We start from the raw sequence: 21,170 nt of genomic DNA on the forward strand, positions 1-21,170 counted from the left end.
TAGATCTTTTTCTCAGCTCTCCAAGTACTAGCATGGAGTCTTCTATGAGCAGAGGTTAAATTACTGTTTAGGGAATAAATGAGCCTGTGAGCACGAGGATGAATTTCTTAGAATTTAATTTTACATTTTTGAATTAATGAAGCATACACAGTCACTTATAATTTTGTAAAACACGGACTATAAAACATGGGGAAACAAAATACCATCCATCTTACTTTCCCTGTATTTCTTGATGCCACATATTGCCCTGCTTAATTTTTTCATATTGTCAAGGAAATAACATATTGTAATGCCATGCTATCTTGCACCAGCTTATTAAATAAGATGGAAGCTTTCCCATTTGTTTTTTTTTTAAATTTTATTTTATTTTTAAACCTTACATAATTGTATTAGTTCTGCCAAATATCAAAATGAATCCACCACAGGTATACATGTGTTCCCCATACTGAACCCTCCTCCCTCCTCCCTCCCCATACCATCCCTCTGGGTCGTCCCAGTGCACCAGCCCCAAGCATCCAGCATCGTGCATTGAACCTGGACTGGCATCTCGTTTCATACATGACATTTCACATGTTTCAATGCCATTCTCCCAAATCTTCCCACCCTCTCCCTCTCCCACAGAGTCCATAAGCCTGTTCTATACATCAGTGTCTCTTTTGCTGTCTCGTACACAGGGTTATTGTTACCATCTTTCTAAATTCCATATATATGCGTTAGTATACTGTATTGGTGTTTTTCCTTCTGGCTTACTTCACTCTGTATAATAGGCTCCAGTTTCATCCACCTCATTAGAACTGATTCAAATGTATTCTTTTTAATGGCTGAGTAATACTCCATTGTGTATATGTACCACAGCTTGCTTATCCATTCATCTGCTGATGGACATCTAGGTTGCTTCCATGTCCTGGCTATTATAAACAGTGCTGCGATGAACATTGGGGTACACGTGTCTCTTTCCCTTCTGGTTTCCTCAGTGTGTATGCCCAGCAGTGGGATTGCTGGATCATAAGGCAGTTCTATTTCCAGTTTTTTAAGGAATCTCCACACTGTTCTCCATAGTGGCTGTACTAGTTTGCATTCCCACCAACAGTGTAAGAGTGTTCCCATTTGTTTTACACAACAGAAAACCTCTTATCCCTAAGACCGATAAACAACAGTGTGACTGATGTCATTGGTACACTTAGATTATAAGCTTTGAGAAGCAACCTTTGAAAAGTAGCAAGAACATAAGAACACAGATTTATCTTTAAATTCCTCATACAGAACACAAACCCCAAGGAATTATACACTGTGCACCCTCTGGGATGCCTCGTTCTATACTACTTATAGAACACTGAATGCTATCTTCAGTCACAAAGTACAGAATTTGGCTCAGCTTCATTAGGTGTGGGAAGAATTGCTGGAGGAACACTGGGACATCCGGTGGCTTGGGCCCTCTCTTCCTCACCTCTCAAAGCTGTGATACCCAGGATCTCTGATAGCTGACAGAAGGGGTGGGGTTGGCGGGGGGAAGAAGACTGGCGGGGTGTTCTACAGTCCTCATTCAGAGTCCCCATCTTCATATCTCTCAGAATCGGACACTCCTCCCTTTCCCGAACTGTGTCCACAAGCCTCCAAACAAAGTTTCACCTCTTAGAGTTTCGGCAGGGGAGAATTCTGGGAGTTCAGTGCATGGGTGCCGCTTTGTGTCGCCATCTTTACTGCCCCATGCCTGGTTCGCACTTGGCGCTCTCCCGGTGACTGGAGTTAGGGCCTAGGTTTCCTTCATTTACAGAATCAAGTAATCGCTTACCTTACAGAATGTGTTAGATCAAGATGTACCAAAGAAATCAGCCTAAGAGAGTTGTAGGAACCGTCCCCTGCTGATCTCAGAGATGAGACTTTGGGCCTTATCTTTGTTACAGGACGGGGGAATGGTCCCTTGAGTCCACATTCAGGTCCTCACCTTGCCTACAGATCAGTCCTGGGAATCCACTCTTAGCCACACGAACACGCTGAACATCAGTCCGAGCTCTTCGCCACCAACAGGGAAGTTTTGCAGAGACACTTCCGGCTATGGCTGCCCTGTGCACGATCTCTGAGGGATAATGGAAGGGGCGGGGCTCTGTGGGGACCCCGTCGTTCAGCGTTCAGCAGTCCCTGGGTCATCACTTAGGGTCCTCACCGTGCCATCTGTCAGAGCCCAGGACCCTTAGCACTATGGACTTGAGTCCTCCTGCCCCTAAACGAAGCCCTCACCTCTCAGAGTCCCTAGTGGGGAATCAGGGCACTTCTCTGTGCATCTCTCCTTGACAGGGGCAGCGCCATTCTGTGAGCCTTCCTCCTTGGTGGGAGAGACCCTCTCATGGGCACTGATGGTCCTCATCTTCCTAGTGGTGATGGCCAAGATGCCACCATCCTCAGAACTGAGGTTCCATCCATTCCCTCGCTGAAATCAGAGAGAAATGAAGAGGCTTCTCATCCCTATAACTCTGCCTGGAACCTCTGGGGTTAGGAATAGGGGCAGGGGTCTGTAAAGCCTCCTCATCTGTGGGTCTAGTGATACTTCTTTCTTCACTCAGGCACCTCACCATGGTCCTGGCCAGTCCTGGGACCTGACCCTCCAACCTGAGATTCTCCCTCTACTGAACTGAGGCCATTCTTCTTAGACTGAGACTTTGAACTCACAGAGAATTACAAAGCTTATAAAAGGGAATGTCCTGTCTGGGCATTCTAGGCCTGAGAGGAAGTTTGGGCACGTCTCTGAATGACCTGTATTTTATGGTGGTTTTCTCTCCAGACCCCACTTATGGGGGCCCAAATTTTGTCTCTCTCTTGGATTAAAAGATTCCTGGGGAACACCACATCTCAGCAAACTCTTGAGCAGTGTCCCTTATGCAAACCTTACAGTTTCATGTCCCAGACTTAACCTGAGATGGGGAAAATAACACAGAAGGCAGGGGGCAGAATGAGGTGTGCTCCCAGAGAAAAATGCTGCTCCATCCTTTTCAAAAGCCAGAGTCAGTCTCTTTTCATGACTTGTTTTAATTGATTGACAGGCATACTTTTCAAACATTCTACTGCATGTAATCATGCGTCACAAATACTGTGTTTCGTTACAAACTGAAAGTTTATGGTAACCATTCATTGAACACATCTATGGCATCATTTTCCCAACATCATGTATTCACTTGGGGTCCCTGTTCCACATATTGTTAATTCGTTAAACATATTAAACTCTTTCCTTATTTATTTCTTATGGTGCTCTGATCAGTTGTCTTTGTTACTATTGTAACATATTTGTAAATTAAGCTATGTGTATTTTTTAGACATCTTCTAGTAAGTGTACAATAGGATTAACAACTTTTATAAGCACTGGGAACCCTCCAAATTCCTAATGCTTAACTCTATGGCCATGTTACCTTTACTGCACTGATCTAGAACCCAAGTCACCATATCTGAGATATGAGTACAATTCTAAAGGAAAAAAGCCATCCAAGATGGTTTTGTACTATTCTGATTGAGGTTATTGGACACTGCACAGAGAGACGATCTTACTGTCCTTATCATCTGTTTCTCTTCGTTATTCATGTCATTTATTGATGTAGCCTTCAAGGCTTTGTGCCTGAAGAAGTGTATTGGAATATATCCAGAGTCCTTGCTTTTATCCCAAGATACATTTGAGTGTTAAGGAACACAAGTTCTGCTTTAGGCCAAGAGGAGTATAACAGCGTTGGATCTAGAGGAATTCAGAGAGGACTCTAATTCCAGGCCTATCAGTCACTAGTGTTCCCCAGCAAGGGTTCACTGCCTGATGCACCTAGAAGCCAATACTATGGAACATGCTTTTGAGAGACAAACTTTAATCCAAGGTGGAGTAGCAAGAAGACAGAAAGTGGGGCTCTCAAATCTGCCTCCTCAATCCAGAGTTTGAGGTAAAATGAAAGGGTTTAGGGGAACTGCAAACTTGGAACCTAATTGGCTAGTCTTGAATTAGTTCATGTAAGCTATTCATGCTGCTAGAAGCCAGATTTTCCATATTGAAGGACTTCATACAGTTCTCCCCTGGCCACATTCCTACTCTGAGAGTTCCATAGACTGAATCCTCTGGGTTCTGCAGTCATCCTGGAAACATAGGCTCCTTTTTGGCACATGCATAATGCTGCCTCTAAAAATAACTCAAGGTTTGGTTAATCAACAACCTGTTTTAAGGAGGCAAAACCACTTTAAACTGGTCAATGCTTTATGCTTCAATCCCCCCATTTATCTTTGTACATTCTTCAAGCTTGTGGGAAATCATCCTCAATTTGGTTAATGAGTCTCAAATTCTATAGAAAATGATAATCCCAGGTCCCAGAGTTTTGTACCACCAGGACTGGAGTGTTACATAAGCACTGACAAGGTTGGATTAATTGGTATTTAAGAAAGATGATTATCAGAGGCTTTGTTTCCTTCACATGTCTCTTTTCAGGCTATTGCTTGAAGTTTGGCGTTTTGGTGCCTGGATGGAATTTATTACTATTGGGTCATCTGTCTTGGCTCTTCCTGGCCACTCCTCAGCCCAAACTGAGCTCTGCAGTTGACTGACCAATTTCTTCCACTGTAGTGCTCAAAATAGTTTACCTTTTGGCCAGCAAACAGAGCCTGGACCTACTGTGTTTAACCAATGCTTGCTGCCTCTTCCCAGCCTTCATGGATGGAAGTCGACATCAACCAGCACTCTTATCAGGAACTAGAGGTCTCCCTGGAAAGCCCTTGCATTCATTCCTACATTCAGGCTGTAGGAAAGCCTTCAGGGCTTGTCTATCTGTGGCTCAGGGCGCTTTGTTCCTCTCTAGGGAGAAAATGGGCAAACTTGAGGCATCGCCCCTTAATTTAGGACCCAATTCCATCTCCTAGTTTGGTTTCTGGAAAGCGTTGGCTGTATGAGTTCCCTGGAGAAACCACTGAGAAGAATGGATAGTCTCAAGGTGACCAGCTTGGATCTGAGGGTTCACTTAAAGAACCCTGAAAAGTTTTCCATTATTATATGTGCTTGTCAAACTGTAGCTTGAAAGGAACATGTGCTACCCAGCTTCCAAGGAATCTGTCCCACCAGTTCCAAGACTGGAGCCCATTTGGTCACAGGCTCCTAGTATTTCTGCCCGGCCATGTGCTGAGGGCATGCTTGTCTACTGAGGAGGGTCCTATAGAAGTTCAGGCTCTGTCTCAGTCTCCATGTAGAAAAACTTATCTAGTGAGTAGGAAGCTGAGAGAGTGATTGCATCCCATTGAAGAAAGTGAAAGAGGAAGCTGTCTTAGACTCAGGCAGAGCTGACTTTCAGAGAGCAATTCAGGAGCACACACATTCAAACACCGATTTCCTCACTTCCTTTCTGAGCATGCTGGGGTTTAATCTTTCTGGTAGAAGACCTAAATACTTTATCCCTCCAGCAGAGATCACCGACAAGCAAATCTAGATGTCTGGGCAATTTCCAGGGGAAATACATTCACTCCAAGGCCTCTGTGTAGCCCATGGCCTTTTAGACCACAACCAATGGCTATTTTTCCTGGTAAAATTTCATTTTTAACATCACGCATGCCCAAATATATAAAAGTAGTTCAGTACTACCTCCCTGCTATTCTGGCTGATACAGAATAGGACTAGACTTTTTAGTGAGGAAACACCAGAATGTGCCCTATTGTATGAAATTCCTTAGCTGGATTACGGTGCATTCTTCTGTGTGGTGGTGGAGGGTACTTTTCCTGCTTTATACTCCCTCATCTTACATTTATACTCACACAACTACAAGGTAATCAGGACTGGTTTCATTAAGAATACACTCGTGTGGAACTCCAAGTATCATAAGAGACTACTACAAACAACTATATGCAAATAAAATGGACAATCTAGGAGAAAAGCACAGATTCTTAGAGAGGTACAGCCTTTCAAGACTAAACAAGGAAGAAATAGAGAACATGAGTAGATGGATCACAAGTACTGAAAGAGTGATTTAAAATTTTCCAATAAAATGTCCAGGACCAGGGGGCTTCTCGGGTAATTCAAACAAACACTTAGAGATTCTATCAACCTCTTCCAAAAAGAATTACAGAGGGAGGAACACTCCCAAGCTCATTCTATGAGGCCACCATCACCCTGAGAGCAAAACCAGACAGAGAAGCACGCACGAAAACAAAAAAAAGAAAAGAAAAGAAAAGAAAATGACAGGCCAATATCACTGAAGAACCCAGATGGAAAAATCCTGAACAAAATACTAGTGAACCAAAAAAGACAGTCTCTTCAATAAGTGGTGCCTTGAAAACTGGACAGTTACATGTAAAATAATGAATTTAGAACATTCTGTAATACCATACAAAAAAATAAACTCAAAATGGATGAAAGACTGAAATGTAAACCCAGATTCTATAAAACCCTCAGAGGAAAACCTAGGCAGAACACTCACTGTTTGACACAAGTTGCAGCAGTATTTTTTTCTTTTAGTAAAATGGTTTTTGATCCACCTCCTGGAGTAATGAAAATAAAAAGAAAAACAAACAGGTGACCTTTAATTAAAGTCAAAAGCTTCCACACAGCAAAAAGAAACCAAAAACAAAAAGACAACTCACAGAATCAGAGGAAATATTTGCAAACAAAGCAAACAACAGTGCAATTATCTCCAAAATATATAAATAGCTCATGCACCTCTGTGTCAAATAAACAATCCCATAAAAAAGTAGGCAGAGTGTATAAACAAACATTCCTTCAAAGAAGACATATAGATGACCAAAAAGCATATGAAAAGATGCTCAACATCACTAAGTATCAGAAAAATGCAAATGAAAAGTACAATGAGGTATCACCTCACACCAGCCAGAATGGTCATCATCCCCAAATCTGCACACAATAAATGATGGAGTGTGGAAAAAAGGGAACACTGTTGCACTCTCGGTGGGAATGCAAATTGACACAGTCACTATGGAGAACATTATGGAAGTTCCTTGAAAAATGAAAAATAGAGTTACCATATGATTTACCAATCCCACTCCTGGTACATATCCAAAGAAAACCATGATTCATAAATATACATGCACTTCAGTCTTCATTGCAGCACTATTTACATTAGCGAAGATATCAGTTCAGTTCAGTTCAGTTGCTCAGTCGTGTCCGACTCTTTGCGACCCCATGAATCGCAGCAAAGATATGGAAGTAACCTAAATGTCTCTTAACAGAGGATTGAATAAAGTAAATGTCATACACATATACAATAGGATATTATTCAGCCATAAAAAGAATTAATTAATGACATGTGCAGCAACATGGATGGACCTAGGGAATGTCATACTAAGTAAAGTAAGACAGAGAAAGACAAATAGCATATGTTATCACTCGTAAGTGGAATCTAATTTTTAAAAAATGACACAAATGAACTTGCTTCCCTGGTGGCTCAGCTAGTAACGAATCTACCTGCAATGTGGGAGACCTGGCTTTGATCCCTGGGTTGGGAAGACCCCCTGGAGAAGGGAATGGCTACCCACTCCAGTATCCTGGTCTGGAGAATTCCATGGACTGTATAGGCCATGGGGTTGCAAAGAGTTGGATAAGACAGTGACTTTCATTTCACTTCACAAATAAACTCATTTACAAAACAGAAACCGACTTATGGATATCAAAAACAAGCTTATGATTACCACTGGAGAAATGTTGGGGGAGGGATACTTTAGGAGCCTGAGATAAACATAGACGACTGTTGTGTCTGACTCTTCGTGACTCCATGGACTGTAGTCCACCAGGACCCTCCATCCATGGAATTTTCCAGGTCAGAATACTGGAGTGAGTTGCTATTTCCTGCTCTAGGGGATCTTCCTGACCCAGGGACTGAACCCACTTCTCTTGTGTCTCCTGCATTGGCAGGTGATTCCTCACCACTGTGCCACTTGGGAAGCCCACATCTACAACTAAGATATATATATATATATATATATATATATATAATAGCAATAACCCCAAAGCGCCTACTGTATAACACAGGGAACTCTACTCAATAATCTGTAGTAACCTGTATGACAAAACAATCTGAAAATGAGTGAATATGTGTATGTATAACTGAATCACTCTGTTATACACCTGAAACTAACACAACATTTTAAATTAATTATACTCAATAAAACACAATAGAAAAATAATACTACCATAATATCCAGCAATCTGACTCCTGAGCATATATCCTGAGAAAATCATAATTCGAAAATGGAATAATCACCCCAATGTAAATTGCAGCAATATTTACAATACCCAAGACATGGGAGCAAACTAAATGTCCATCAACAGAGGAGTAGATAAACACGTGGTCCAGAAATACAAAGGAATATTACTCAGCCATAGGAAAGAATGCCATTTGCAGCAATATGGATGGACCTAGGGACTATCATATTAAGTGAAGTAAGTTAAAGACAAATATATCCTTCATATGTGGAATCTAATTTTAAAAAGTGATAAAATGAACATAATACAAAACAGAAAACTTACAGATCCTGAAAACGAACTTATGGGTACTAAAGGGGAAATGTAGTGAGGGAGGGATAAATCAGGAGCTTGGGATCAACATACATACACCCCTATATATAAAATATATAACCAATAAGGACCTCCTACATAGCACAGGGAACTCTAATCAATATTCTGTGATAACCTATATGAGAAAAGAAATTGAAAATGAATTTATATATATATATATATGTGTGTGTGTGTGTGTGTGTGTGTGTGTGTGTGTGTGTAACAGTACTACTTTGCTATATTCCTAAAACTAACACAACATTGTAAAACTATACTCCAATAAATTAAAAAAAATAGACTACCTGGGCATATATCTGAAGAAAACCATACTTTGAATAGGAGCAAGCACCCCCATGTTCCTTGCAGCACTGTTTACAAGAACCAAGACATGGAAACAACCTAAAGGTCCATCAACAGATGCAAAAGATGTGATACATAAATACAGTGGAAGAATACTCAGCCATAAGAAAGAACGAAAGAATGCCATTTTCAGCAACATGGATGGACCTAGAGATTGTCTGAGTAAGTCAAAGACAAATACCGTAGTATATTGCTCACAGGAAAATCTAATTTTTTTAAATGACACTAATGGACTTATTTACAAAACAGAAACAGACTCGCACAGTTTGAAACAGATTTAGGGTAACCAAAGGAGAACTTTGTGGGCAAGGATACATTAGAAGCTTGAGATGAACATACACATACAACCAATATAGAAAATAGATAACTGAACAGGACCTCCTATACTCAATATTCTCTAATAGCCTATGTGGGAAAAGAATCTGGAAAAGATTGAATATATGTGTAACTGAATCACTTTGCTGTACACCTGAAACTAACACAAGATTGTAAATCAACATATCTCCAATAATTTTTTTTTTTCAAAGAATATCCATCTGTAACAATACCTCTGTGCTGTCACCTTAGGCAAAGGGGAAAACCCCCATCACCTCCATAAAGCAAAGTTTCCAGTCCAGGAGCAAGGTGTTTTATCTCCCGATTCAGAGGACCCTCATTAACTACAGGTTGAATAAAGTCTCGCCACATTCATCCCATAGCCAACTCCTATTAGCCAATCCCAATACATAAAACAGTCAGACACAGACAAATATAGGCAATTAAATCCAAAGGCCTGGAACCTTAAGCCAGTGTTCAGACCTCTAACCCAATCATTTGAGCACCTCAGTAGCGCTAACCTCTGACACTGTCCTCTTAGGGTGGGTCTTTAACCCAGGACTGTAGCCTTAGGATTCTAATCAGACAGAAGAAACTCTCCTAGGTGGGACTCTAACCCACAGTGGTGGTGTTGTTCTTCAATCAGTTCGTCACATCTGACTCTGTGCAACCCAATGGACTGCAGCATACCAGGCTTCCCTTGTCCTTCACTTTCTTCTTGGGTTTGCTCAAACTCATGCCCATTGAGTCAGTGATGCCATCCAACCATCTCATCCTCTCTAACACACAGTCCTGATGAGATTATTAGACTACAGGCACATTCTAACTTCATATAGCACATTTAGTTATAGGCATATTTTAAGGAGTTTACTCACCCCAAAGATGTCTGATCCAGGAGCTGTTTCCTTCCTTAAAAGTGAAAGGAGCCCCAGAAGCCAGAGGAGCCCAGAGTGCCATGGCTAGCAAACAGGAACCCGAGAGCCAACTCTCTAGACAAACTCAGTATAGGTGGCCACTCAGGGTTGCTGTTGAGGGCCCACCAGGGGCTACAGTGCATCAAGCAGATGGTCACAAGTCCTAAACCTCAACAAGGCTGCCCAGACTAAGGGAACATGGGCTCAAGCCCAATGCTCAGAGAAGTCAATACTTAGGGCAAGAGCTTTAGAGAAAAGAGCTTTACTGCAAGGCCAATCAATGCAGGAGGCAAGGTATCAAATCTCTCTTCAATCCAGGAGCCTGGGTGCAATCTAAGGGGTCAGGGGAATTTCTAACTTGAAAGGTAATTGGCTAGTCTTCAATTAGTCTGTTTCAGCTACTCAGGTTACAGGAAGCCAGGTTTTCCTCCTCAAGGACTTCTCACTTTGTAAATGGCCCAGGGCAATATTTCTCTTCTCTGAGTTTTGCAGACTGAAGAGCTTGGCTCCAGGGTCATCCTGAGGTCATGTGTTCCTTCTTGGACACATGCAGTTCCTTCTTTGTAAAATGACTCAAGGTGTGATTAATCAACAATCTATTCGAAAAGGTCAAACCAGTTTAAGCTGGTTAATTGTTTACATGCTGTTTCACTAGCCCCCTGAACTCCAGCACATTACCCAAACTCCAAGACAAAGAAAATCACAGTGAATTAAAATGTTGCCTAGCAAGGACAATCATATAACATTCACACCAGAGGATATGACATGGAATGTGCTTGAGGTAGAATCTTTCCCCATTGGAAACAACTCAGAGTTCTTAGAAATTTTGTCATTGATCAGTATCTTCCCTCCCAGATACCCTTTCATCTAAATAATGAATATTTCCACGTATTTAAGTACCAACAAAAAGTCTAGAACTTGTCTAGAATTTGCCTAGTTACACACAAGATAAAATAATCAAGTAGGTCCTTAAGGAGAGGTCTCTGGCTCCCTCAACCCAGGGTAAAGGTCACCAGTCCAGGAGACTGTGGATTCTCTGAGGCCCTCCATCTGAGGATCTGGCCTTGCTCACCACTCTCACTGTCTCTCTAGCCCACCAGGCAACTTCCCTTGAAATGACCTCTCGCTGAAGGCTCTGCTTTTAACTAAGGCTCCAAAGCGAGACAGTGTATTAAAAAATGGAGATATCAGTTTGCCGACAAAGGTCCCTGTAGTCAAATCTATCGTTTTCCCAGTAGTCATGTATGGATGTGAGAGTTGGACCATAAAGAAGATTGAGTGATGGAGAACTGATGCTTTCAAACTGTGATCTTGGAGAAGACTCTTGAGAGTCTCTTGGATAGCAAGGAGATCAAGCCAGTCCATCCTAAAGGAAATCGACCCTGAATATTTATTGGAAGGACTGATGCTGAATCTGACTCCAATACTTTGGCCACCTGATGGAAAGAGCCGACTCATTGGAAAAGACCCTGACGCTAGGAATGAAAGATTGAGGGCCGGAAGAGAAGGGGCAGCAGAAGGCGAGATGGTTGGATCGCATCACTGACTCAATGGACATGAGTTTGAGAAAACTCTTGGAGAGAGTGAAGGGCAGGGAGGCCTGGTGAGCTGCAGTCCATGGGCTCTCTAAGAATCAAACACAACTGAGTGACTGAGGACGCACACACACACACACACACACACAACACTCCATGATATATATATATCATATATCTATCCATTGATACATCAACGGACATTTAGGCTGCTTCCCTGTATTGGTTATTGTGAATAATCCTGCAACAAATACAGGAATGAAAATATCTCTTGGAGAGTCTAATTTTAATTTTTTCGGATTAAAACCCAGAAGTGGGCTAGCTGAATCATATGGTAATTCAATTTTTAATTTTTTGAGGAACCTCAATATTGTTTTCCACGATGGTTGCACCCATCAACATTCTCACTAACATTATAAAAGAGTTCTCTAAATGCTTGCACTTAATCATCTTCCTCTGTCCTAGACAGGGAGCAAGACAATCAACTTTTCAAATGATTGATGTGGTAAAATCACTTAACATCAGATCTACTCACTTAAATATTTAGGCACACAATACAGTAATGTTAAATATAGGCACAATGTTACCCAGCAGATCTCTGGAATTGGTTCATCTTGCATAACTGAAACATTATACCAAGTGAAAAGCAACTGCACATGCACATGCAGTCACCATGTGCAGTGATCTTGGAGCCCCCCAAAATGAAGTCTCTCACCGTTTCCATTGTTTCTCCATCTATTTGCCATGAAATGATGGGACCGGATGCCATGATCTTTGGTTTTTGAACGTTGAGTTTTAAGCCAGCTTTTTCTCTTCTCTTTCACTTTCATCGAGGTTCTTTAGTTCTTCTTTGCTTTCTGCCATAAGGATGGTATCATCTGTGAATCCTAGGTTATTGATATTTCTCCCTGAAATCTTGATTCCAGCTTGTGCTTCATCCAGCCAAGCATTTTGCAAGATGTACTCTGCATATAAGTTAAATAAGCAGGGTGACAATACACAACCTTGATGTATTCCTTTCTTTCTAGTTGACATAGCTATAAGTATTAGCTATTGTATTCTTACAATAATGTAAGCTAGAGAAAACAAAATATTATTAAGAAAATCTTAAGAGAAAATATATTCACAGGACTGTATTAATCAATATTATAAATTTACAGCATGCATTTGCAAGAACTGACAATTGCCTTATTGACAATATTACATATATTGTCATATAAATATATTGCCTTATATGACAAAAAGACTATAGATGCAAAACACTAAATATCAAAAATGAAAAAATAATGTGAAAAGCAATTCATAGTTACAGGTACAATGATTCAAGCATCGATAATGAAGAAGCAGCAATATGATTGCTTTATAGTAGCCTAGTGTAACTGATAGGATTGCTTCATTGTAGCCAAGCATATATAGTAATGAATGGATCACTAAAAATTTTTATATCCTACACTATTTCAGTCATATTTATAATAAAGTACTGAAAACATTGTTACTTTAAGAGAAAACACTTACCTGTGATGACAGGCTGATGTGCCGTTTATCCATTCACAAGAGAGAGATGGGACAGTGTATAGTAATAGAATTCTATCACACCACATTTGAGTGATGTGATATTTGTCTTTGTCTGACTTCACTTAAGGAGAAGGCGATGGCACCCAACTCCAGTACTCTCGCCTGGAAAATCCCATGGACGGAGAAGCCTGGTAGGCTGCAGTCCATGGGGTCGCTGAGGGTCAGACACGACTGAGCGACTTCACTTTCACTTTTCACTTTCATGCATTGGAGAAGGAAACGGCAACCCACTCCAGTGTTCTTGCCTGGAGAATCCCAGGGACGGGGGAGCCTGGTGGGCTGCCGTCTCTGGGGTCGCACAGAGTCGGACACGACTTATATTGAAATACAGCAATAAATGGGATATACTTTGTTCATAAACACAAATACGGAAGTCAAATTAACCTTCAATTACAAGAAGGGTATTTCAATAGTGCCAAAAAGAAAGCCCTAAACAGAAAAAGATACATTTCCCAGTTACTGAGGTCAAGCAAGAACAAAACAAGACATAAAATGTGTTCCCTTCAGATCCACCTTGGCACTCAATTACTTGAAATACTTACTTCTCTTTTCAACCTCAAGATGAAGGATCTTCCCTGGATGTCACTATGTGGGAGGAGCTGGCAGACTTGGTTCTGGAATGTGCTCTGCCCACGGCGGTAGCACTCTGTATTTCTCAGCTCTCAAGGCCTCTCTCTACCTCATCCTATGATGGAATTCAGGACCTCCAAGGGCTGACAGCAGCAAGTGGACACTACAGAACCCCAGTGGTTCTGGGTGGCTATTTCTTTCACTTCTTTTTAAGGGGCTTCACATATATATTTGACAATTCCTACTCTGACCTGAGATTGCCCTCCTTAGACCAAAGGTCTCACGTCCCTGACAACTGTACTGAGACAACAGAGAAAAGAGATGTTCAGCTTGAGAGCTCTGCCTGAAGCCTTCTTACACCTAATATTCTGGGGCGTTGCATTCCTCAGTCCAGTTGCATGGGTGTCTTCCTAAAGGCCCTTGCCCCTTTGATTAAAGCCTTCTTGGGAAATGCCACATCCCTGAAAGGCCCTGAGTACTTTCTCTACTGCAGACCTTGCAGAGAAGGAATCCCTGTCCTAGGAGTGATAAGAGATAGGAAATCCATGGCATAAGTAAGGGGGCCCAGGCAGAGACCTGTGAGAGAAACAAAACGTGGTAACCTGTCCCTTCTCTCCTTCAGCCAGACTTCTCAGACAATCTCTGTTCTAATAAATAAACTTTATATTTTAGATCTAATAGATATTTTTTATACAAAGGAATGGCTGTGAGATGATTTTTTTGCGTCCCTTACTGATCTTATAAGCTTATCTGAAAGTTAAAATGTTCAGATCTTTTAAGATTTCTGAACCCTCATATGTATGGACAGATGATCCTATTGTTAGCAAACACTATCTCTTTTTTCTTCTCTTTATATGTCACATTTATTTTGGCATTATTATTATTATTGCTCTGGCTATGTATTAAAATATAATAGTTGGACCTGAGAGTTCCTCTTCTTAATGCTTCATACATTTCACAGTAAGGAGAATAAAAAGGGAATTAAGGGCATAAGGTCAGATCAGGCTTGCAGGAGTGAGAGGGTGAGCTTTAGACTAACTCAAATCAAGGGCTTATGGCCATCCCTGTCACTTAAACAGCCATGGAAAAGTTTGTCACATCATTAAACTCTCTGAGAGAGCCTCAGGCTCTTTAACTGTGAAGGGAGTTTGACAAGCCCTGTCTGGAAGGACTGGTGGCATGTGGTGGTAACTGTAAAGCATCTGCCACAGTGCCTGGCAGGCACCAACCATATCCCTCCCTTCTCAGGACCCGTGGCTATACTTTGCAACGAAGATCTCACCTCCCTTAGGCCTGATATAGGGCTTCCCTGATGGCTCAGCAGTAAAGGATCTGCCTGAGATATAGGAGCTGCAGGAGACGCAGACTCGGTCTCTGGGTCAGGAAGATCCCCTGGAGGAGGAAATGGCAACCCAGCCTAGAATTCTTCCTTGGAATATCCCATGGACAAAGGAGCCTGGCGGCCTATAGTCCATGGAGTCACAAGAGAGTCAGACATGACTTAGCAAATCAACAAGAAGAAGAAGGCCTGGTATAAGAAGAAGGCCTGGTATAATAGGTGAGGGAGAGCCTTGCCTGACAGTCTTCCCCTGAGCTTTCTAGAATCACATCAAAGGGGAGGGCATGGCTCTCCTTTGTTCCCTCTATTCAGGGATGAGTGACCCCTCAGTCTCCACTCGGGCTTCACAATTTGACTTCTGGTGGGGCCTGGGGAATCCCTTCCTTCTTGACCTGAGGCCTGTCTCCTCATAGTAAGACCGATACCTCCCTGTGAGCCTGGAGGAGGAAGTAAGAGTGGCCTTATCTAGCCACCCCTACCCATGGTCTCACAAGAATGAAAGCTGTGGCAAGCTCCTTGGGAATGACAGACAGTTCTTCTCAGGGGCTCAAATCAGGGTCCCAAATTTGACTCTCAGCCAAGCCCAAGACTCCCCCTTCTATTGACATGTGAACACCACCATCAGACCAAACCTTAACTTTCCTGCTACTCCTCCGTCAGAGCTGAAGGGTACCTTGGCCTGGTAAGTCTGCCTGAGGCCTTCTAAGCTGAGAGTAGGGAACATACTGTGTGGCCATCCTGGTATTTGTGTTCCCACGATCTTTGCTGTCCTCACTGTCTTGGAAAGAACCTGGAAATATTCCCCAACTGGAAACATTCCCTGATTTGCCTTAAAGCTTCTCCACCCAGGCCACTAGTTTCCTGATCCCTGAGGAAGAAGAGGAGTTTGCCTCCTAGGCCCACCACAGGCCATGGTCTTCTGAGGTTAATAGGAGTGGAAGGAATATGTTCTGCTCCCACTGTTTTGAGGCTAGTGGTCTTTTCAAGAATTCAGGGTCCTTACCTTGACTTCTGGCACAACGTGGAAATCATCCTTCTGCTGAGCTTTGACTGCTCCCTTTGATCAGGATGAGGTTCCTTACCTCCATGTGATCCTCTGGGAGGAAGTGAGTAGGACTCACCATGTCACCAGGCCTAAGTGGCACAGTGAAGGGAGTTTGACACACCTGAAGAATAAGTGAGGCTATGCTAAGGCTAATAGGCTAAGCCCACCAGTTCTGAATTCCTCTGTGTCTGAGATCAGAAGGGAATGCTGTCCCAGTGACCACCATCCCCCATATTCTTAGGTGTTGCTCTCCTCAATCCTCCTACCTGGGGCCCTCATCTTGCTTTCTGTGTCTTGGATTAAAGGTCTTTGGGGAAATTCCACATGTCTACAAACTCCTGAGCTATGTTTGCTCTGCAGTGCTACAGAGAATGGGTCCCTGTCCCAGGAGTGACGGGAGATGGAGAAGCTATAGTCCAAGGCGGGAGTCCCAGGACAGGTGGCAGTCCTTTAGGGAGAAAAAAGTAGATCAATCTATCTCATCAGCCAGGTGAAGATTCTCATGTCATTTCTGTTCTGATAGGTTTACTTTCCACAGGGAAGAGATTGCAAGGATGATATGGAGACTCCTTGCTCTTCAGAGGTTATCTAACATGGCCAATGTACATGCTTGTACTGTCCCTGAATATTGTTTCTTTCACTTATCTATGAGTAATGAATAAGGGATACATATTGTTGGTTAAGTATATCTGGTATTCTTACTGCTCTGGCTACACATTTCGATCCAGTAGCTTGAGCACGAGGGCATTCTTTTCTATCACCTAGGACAAATTTTGGAGTACTGAGAAAAGCACTGAAATAAAAGATACAAGGTGGGGACTTTCCTGGTGGTCCAATGGCTAGGACTCCAGGCTCCCAATGCAGGGGGCCCAGGTTCGCTCCCTGGTCAGGGAACTAGACCACACGTGGAGCAACTAAGATCCAGCACAGCCAAATAAATAAATAAATGATAAATAAATAAGGAATTGTCAAATGTTAAAAGGACTTGTTAAAGAACAAAGACAAGGGTATGTCTCAGGTTGTGAGGAGAACAACAGTATGAGTGATAAGTAGTGTAGCTGCGACCGCTAAGTCGCTTCAGTCGTGTCTGACTCTGTGCGACCCCATAGACGGCAGCCCACCAGGCTCCCCTGTCCCTGGGATTCTCCAGGCAAAAACACTGGAGTGGGTAAAGTAGTGTAGAGCAGGAGTCTATTGCCAGCTGTCATTTACCAGCCCTATGTATTTCAGCACAAAACCAAACCGTAACTCTATGAGCCTTGGGCTCTCCCCTGTGAAGTAAGTTTGAGAAGCCCTTTCTTGTCAGATTGGTGCAATATAAGTATTTATGGAAAGCTTCTGTCACGTCACCTGTTCTATTGAGAAATTAGGAGCAACAGCAGTTATTACTATGATTATCTTGACCTCAGATGTTACATCAGCTGGATTCTTTTTTCAATCTATCAGATGTCAGAAACTATGCAGTGTTCCAAGTGAGGAAAAAACAAAAGACCCAACCTCCCCAATCAGCCAAAATTCCACTTAGCAATGAAACCAAAATAATATGTTCTCTCCAACCCCTCTTTACCCTGCTTCTTTCTTGTTCTTCCTGAAGTAGAGAGTATCTCAGCCTCTTCCATACAATGACAGCATCTCTGAGAAACTATAATGAGTGGACAGAGGCTAGGACTTTTTTTGACTAAACATCACCAGTACAAGCATGAAGACTTCTTAAGAGCAGATTGTCAACGTTTGTGTAAAAGAAGAGCCACGAATAAATCATTTGCTATAATTTATATTCTCAAACATTCTTGAAAACCATAAACCATAAGCAGAGGCAAGTGTCTTTTACATTTACAAAGAGGGAGACTAAGCAGAGAGTAAAGCCAGCCAAAATCTGAAGAAATTTCAGCTATCTCCCTAACAATGTATCAATGTTCTGTGCCTCTATTAGTGTGGTGTCTTTTACATTTCTAAGGACACTCTCATCCTAAAGTGATGTTATTCTCATCCTGGATCACAAAAGTGATGTGACAATTTCCAATATTTATTTGAGAAAACAAAATTCTTACTCCTAAATTTGACAAACAGCAAAGTGTGTGTGACCCATGTTATTCATATACTTATATCATGACTCTAAATGACCTTTCTGTTGAAAAGTTTTAACAACTGAAAATTGGGGGAAATAAAGTCAACAAGTTATTGATGCATATCAGGAACACAGGTTGCCCGGCTTCTCCAGCCACAAAGTGAACAACAGGCTTCAGATCACACTAGGGGCGAGATGAGCAGTTGGATTCGGCCCTGGGGTGCGCAGTGGCCGAAGCAGAAGGGCCAGCGCTGGCTGAGGCAGCAGTGCCAGGCCTGATTGAGGCAGAAGTGCAGGCAGAGGTTGAGGCAGCAGTGCCAGGCCTGGCCAAAGCAGAAGGGCCAGCAGCGGCTGAGGCGGCAGTGCCAGGCCTGGTTGAGGCAGAAATGCCAGCCCTGGCTGCACCTCTGGCTCCGGTGCTCTCTACTTCCTCTCTCCAAGCCTCTTCATATGCTGCTGCAAGGCAGGATGGACCGAATCCTTGACCTTGGCCAAAAACTGCAGGACTTTCTTCTTGCTGGTTTCTATGAGCGCTTTAGGACCACACAGGAACTCATAGCGAGGGGGATCGCTGCCGGGCACCTGGCGGTACTCCAGGTACTCTTCCCACACCAGATCTTCTGTGATGAGCTTCCTGGGCTCTCCAAAGATGAAGTGACTTCTTCCATCATAGATGCCCAGCATATGCAGGAACTTCCAGATCTTCTCCTCAGGGGCGTGGTTGCCATTCAGGTAGATGACACCCAGCAGAGGCATCAGAAGACCATTCTTCGGTAGCCCCCGGTCACCTCTCAAAGACTCGCTGTCACTGAGATCTAGGTGGCTCACCAGGGTATAGCAGTGACTGTTGGGTCCGACTTCCTTCAGCACCAGGCCAAACACCAGCTCCATGTGCTCAGAGGCCCTGCTAAGGATCTCAGGGAATTGTTCCTTGTACCTTCTATTGATTTCCTGCAGCATTTTGGACCTCTTAATGAGCTCCCTCATCTTATAATTAAACAGCATGTACTGCACCAATATCTCTGCCTTCCTGGTCAGAAGATCTGTGTGAGAGCTCGCAGCAGCACCTGAGGCTTGGGAGGAATTTTCACCTTCCTGAACTTGGCCCTCTGCACCTACACCAGATCTTGAGCATGCTGTGCCAGGCACTGCAGATCTTGAGCGTGCTATGCCACCGACACCAGATCTTTTACATATGGTACCTGCAGCAGCACTGGTGGTGCCTTGGGCTCCCTGAGGCTCCGTGGCGGTGCCAGCAGCAGACGAGCTTGAGGGAGTGCTCTCTGAATCAGGAGGGGAAGAGGAGGTGGTCTCTTCTCCCCTAGATGTGGTAGCCTGATCATGAAGACCCTGGGTCTCAGCTCGTGCCTGGCAACGTTTCTCATGAGCACAGTGCTTACTCTTCTGCCCATGGCGCATGATGGCTGTGGTCAGGAACTGCAGGCAGGAGCCTGGGCCAATACACGGGAGATTCAGGCACCTGGAGGATGGAGAAAGAGGTGACATGAGCACCTTAAAACAGGGAGACTCTTCCTTGGCTTAATCAAAGGCTGCCTCTGCAGTTGTCCTTGAGGACACTGCTCTAGGAACCCACAAGGCTCCTGTTTTCCTGCACAGCCTGTTCCCACAGAATCCCACAGAGGAAGAACAGAGGCCTTACTTTTCCTCTGCGTCCTCTCAGCCCTCCTCTGGATTTACTCAGGTGACAGCAGGTGCCAGCAGTGGGGTTTTCTAAGTTCTACTTCAGTATTATCACGTCAAGTCCTGGAGGAGCCTTGGCACCCTTCCCTCTGCTACTCTGATGTAGACACTTCAGACCTCCCCATGATCCAGAGGTAAGTGAAGGAATGCCTCATACCACCTCCCTGCCAGGAGATAGATAACCAGTGCTGAGAGCTCATTAGGGTCTTTTCTATCCTGAGTTCACTGGGATCATCATTCAAGGTCCTTACCTTGGCTCCTTAAAGCGTTGGGCACAATTATACATTTGTGGACTGGTGTCTACACCTTCAGACTAGACATGTCCCCTCCCGTAGACTTCGTATAGAACAGTATAGAAGGGGCTCAGCCTCACAGCCCTTCCCTGAGATTTTCTGGGCTGAAATCCAAGGGTGGGATGGATGCACTGAGTCCTCACTCAGGTTCATCAATTGAGCTCCCAGTAGAGAAGCTCGGAGAAGGCAATGGCGCCCCACTCCAGTACTCTTTCCTGGAAAATCCCACGGATGGAGGAGCCTGGTAGGCTGCAGTCCATGGGGTCGCTAATAGTCGGAAACGACTGAGCAACTTCACTTTCACTTTTCACTTTCTTGCATTGGAGAAGGAAATGGCAACCCACTCCAGTGTTCTTGATTGGAGGATCCCAGGGGCGGGAGAGCCTGGGGGCTGACATCTATGGGGTCACATAGAGTCGGACAGGAATGGAGTGACTTAGCAGTAGCAGTAGAGAAGCTCAACTTTTTCCTGAAGTGATGACTGCTTGATAGTAAAAGCCAATCACTCTGTGTCCCAAAAGCAGGAAGTGAAGATGACCATATCTTACCAAACACGGTCTCCTGAGAACAAAATCTGGTGCAGGCAGGTTGATGTCCCTGTGAACCCTCACAAGATCCCAATTCAAGGTCTAAAATATTTTTTGGCTTCTGTTTTCTCCTATACGTCTTTTTGAAAATAATTTTTTTACAATATTAATTCATAATAGTGTACCAGTTTCTGCCACACATCAATATGAATCAGCCATAGGTATATCTTATGTCTCCTCCATCTTGAAACTCCCTCCCACGTCACACCCCTCTTAAGATATCAGAGTGCTGGCTTTGAGCTCCCTGGTCGTAAAACTACTTTCTACTGGTTATCTATATTCCATACGGTAATGTGCATGTTTTCAATGTTACTCTCTCAATCTGCCCCTCCCTCTCCTTCCCCCACTGGGTCCAC

At 43.3% G+C, this 21,170-nt stretch overlaps 1 protein-coding gene and 1 pseudogene across 1 annotated transcript in view; both read right to left on the reverse strand.

Moving 5' to 3' along the window:
* LOC133243529 (melanoma-associated antigen B2-like) overlaps positions 1 to 21,170 on the reverse strand; it is a 203,290-nt gene that overhangs the window by 16,525 nt on the left and 165,595 nt on the right. The window lies entirely within an intron of this gene.
* Positions 18,067 to 19,949, reverse strand: LOC133243523 (melanoma-associated antigen B2-like; annotated as a pseudogene).

The sequence above is a fragment of the Bos javanicus genome, chromosome X (assembly GCF_032452875.1).
Source record: "Bos javanicus breed banteng chromosome X, ARS-OSU_banteng_1.0, whole genome shotgun sequence".
In the NCBI taxonomy this organism is placed as follows: domain Eukaryota; kingdom Metazoa; phylum Chordata; class Mammalia; order Artiodactyla; family Bovidae; genus Bos; species Bos javanicus.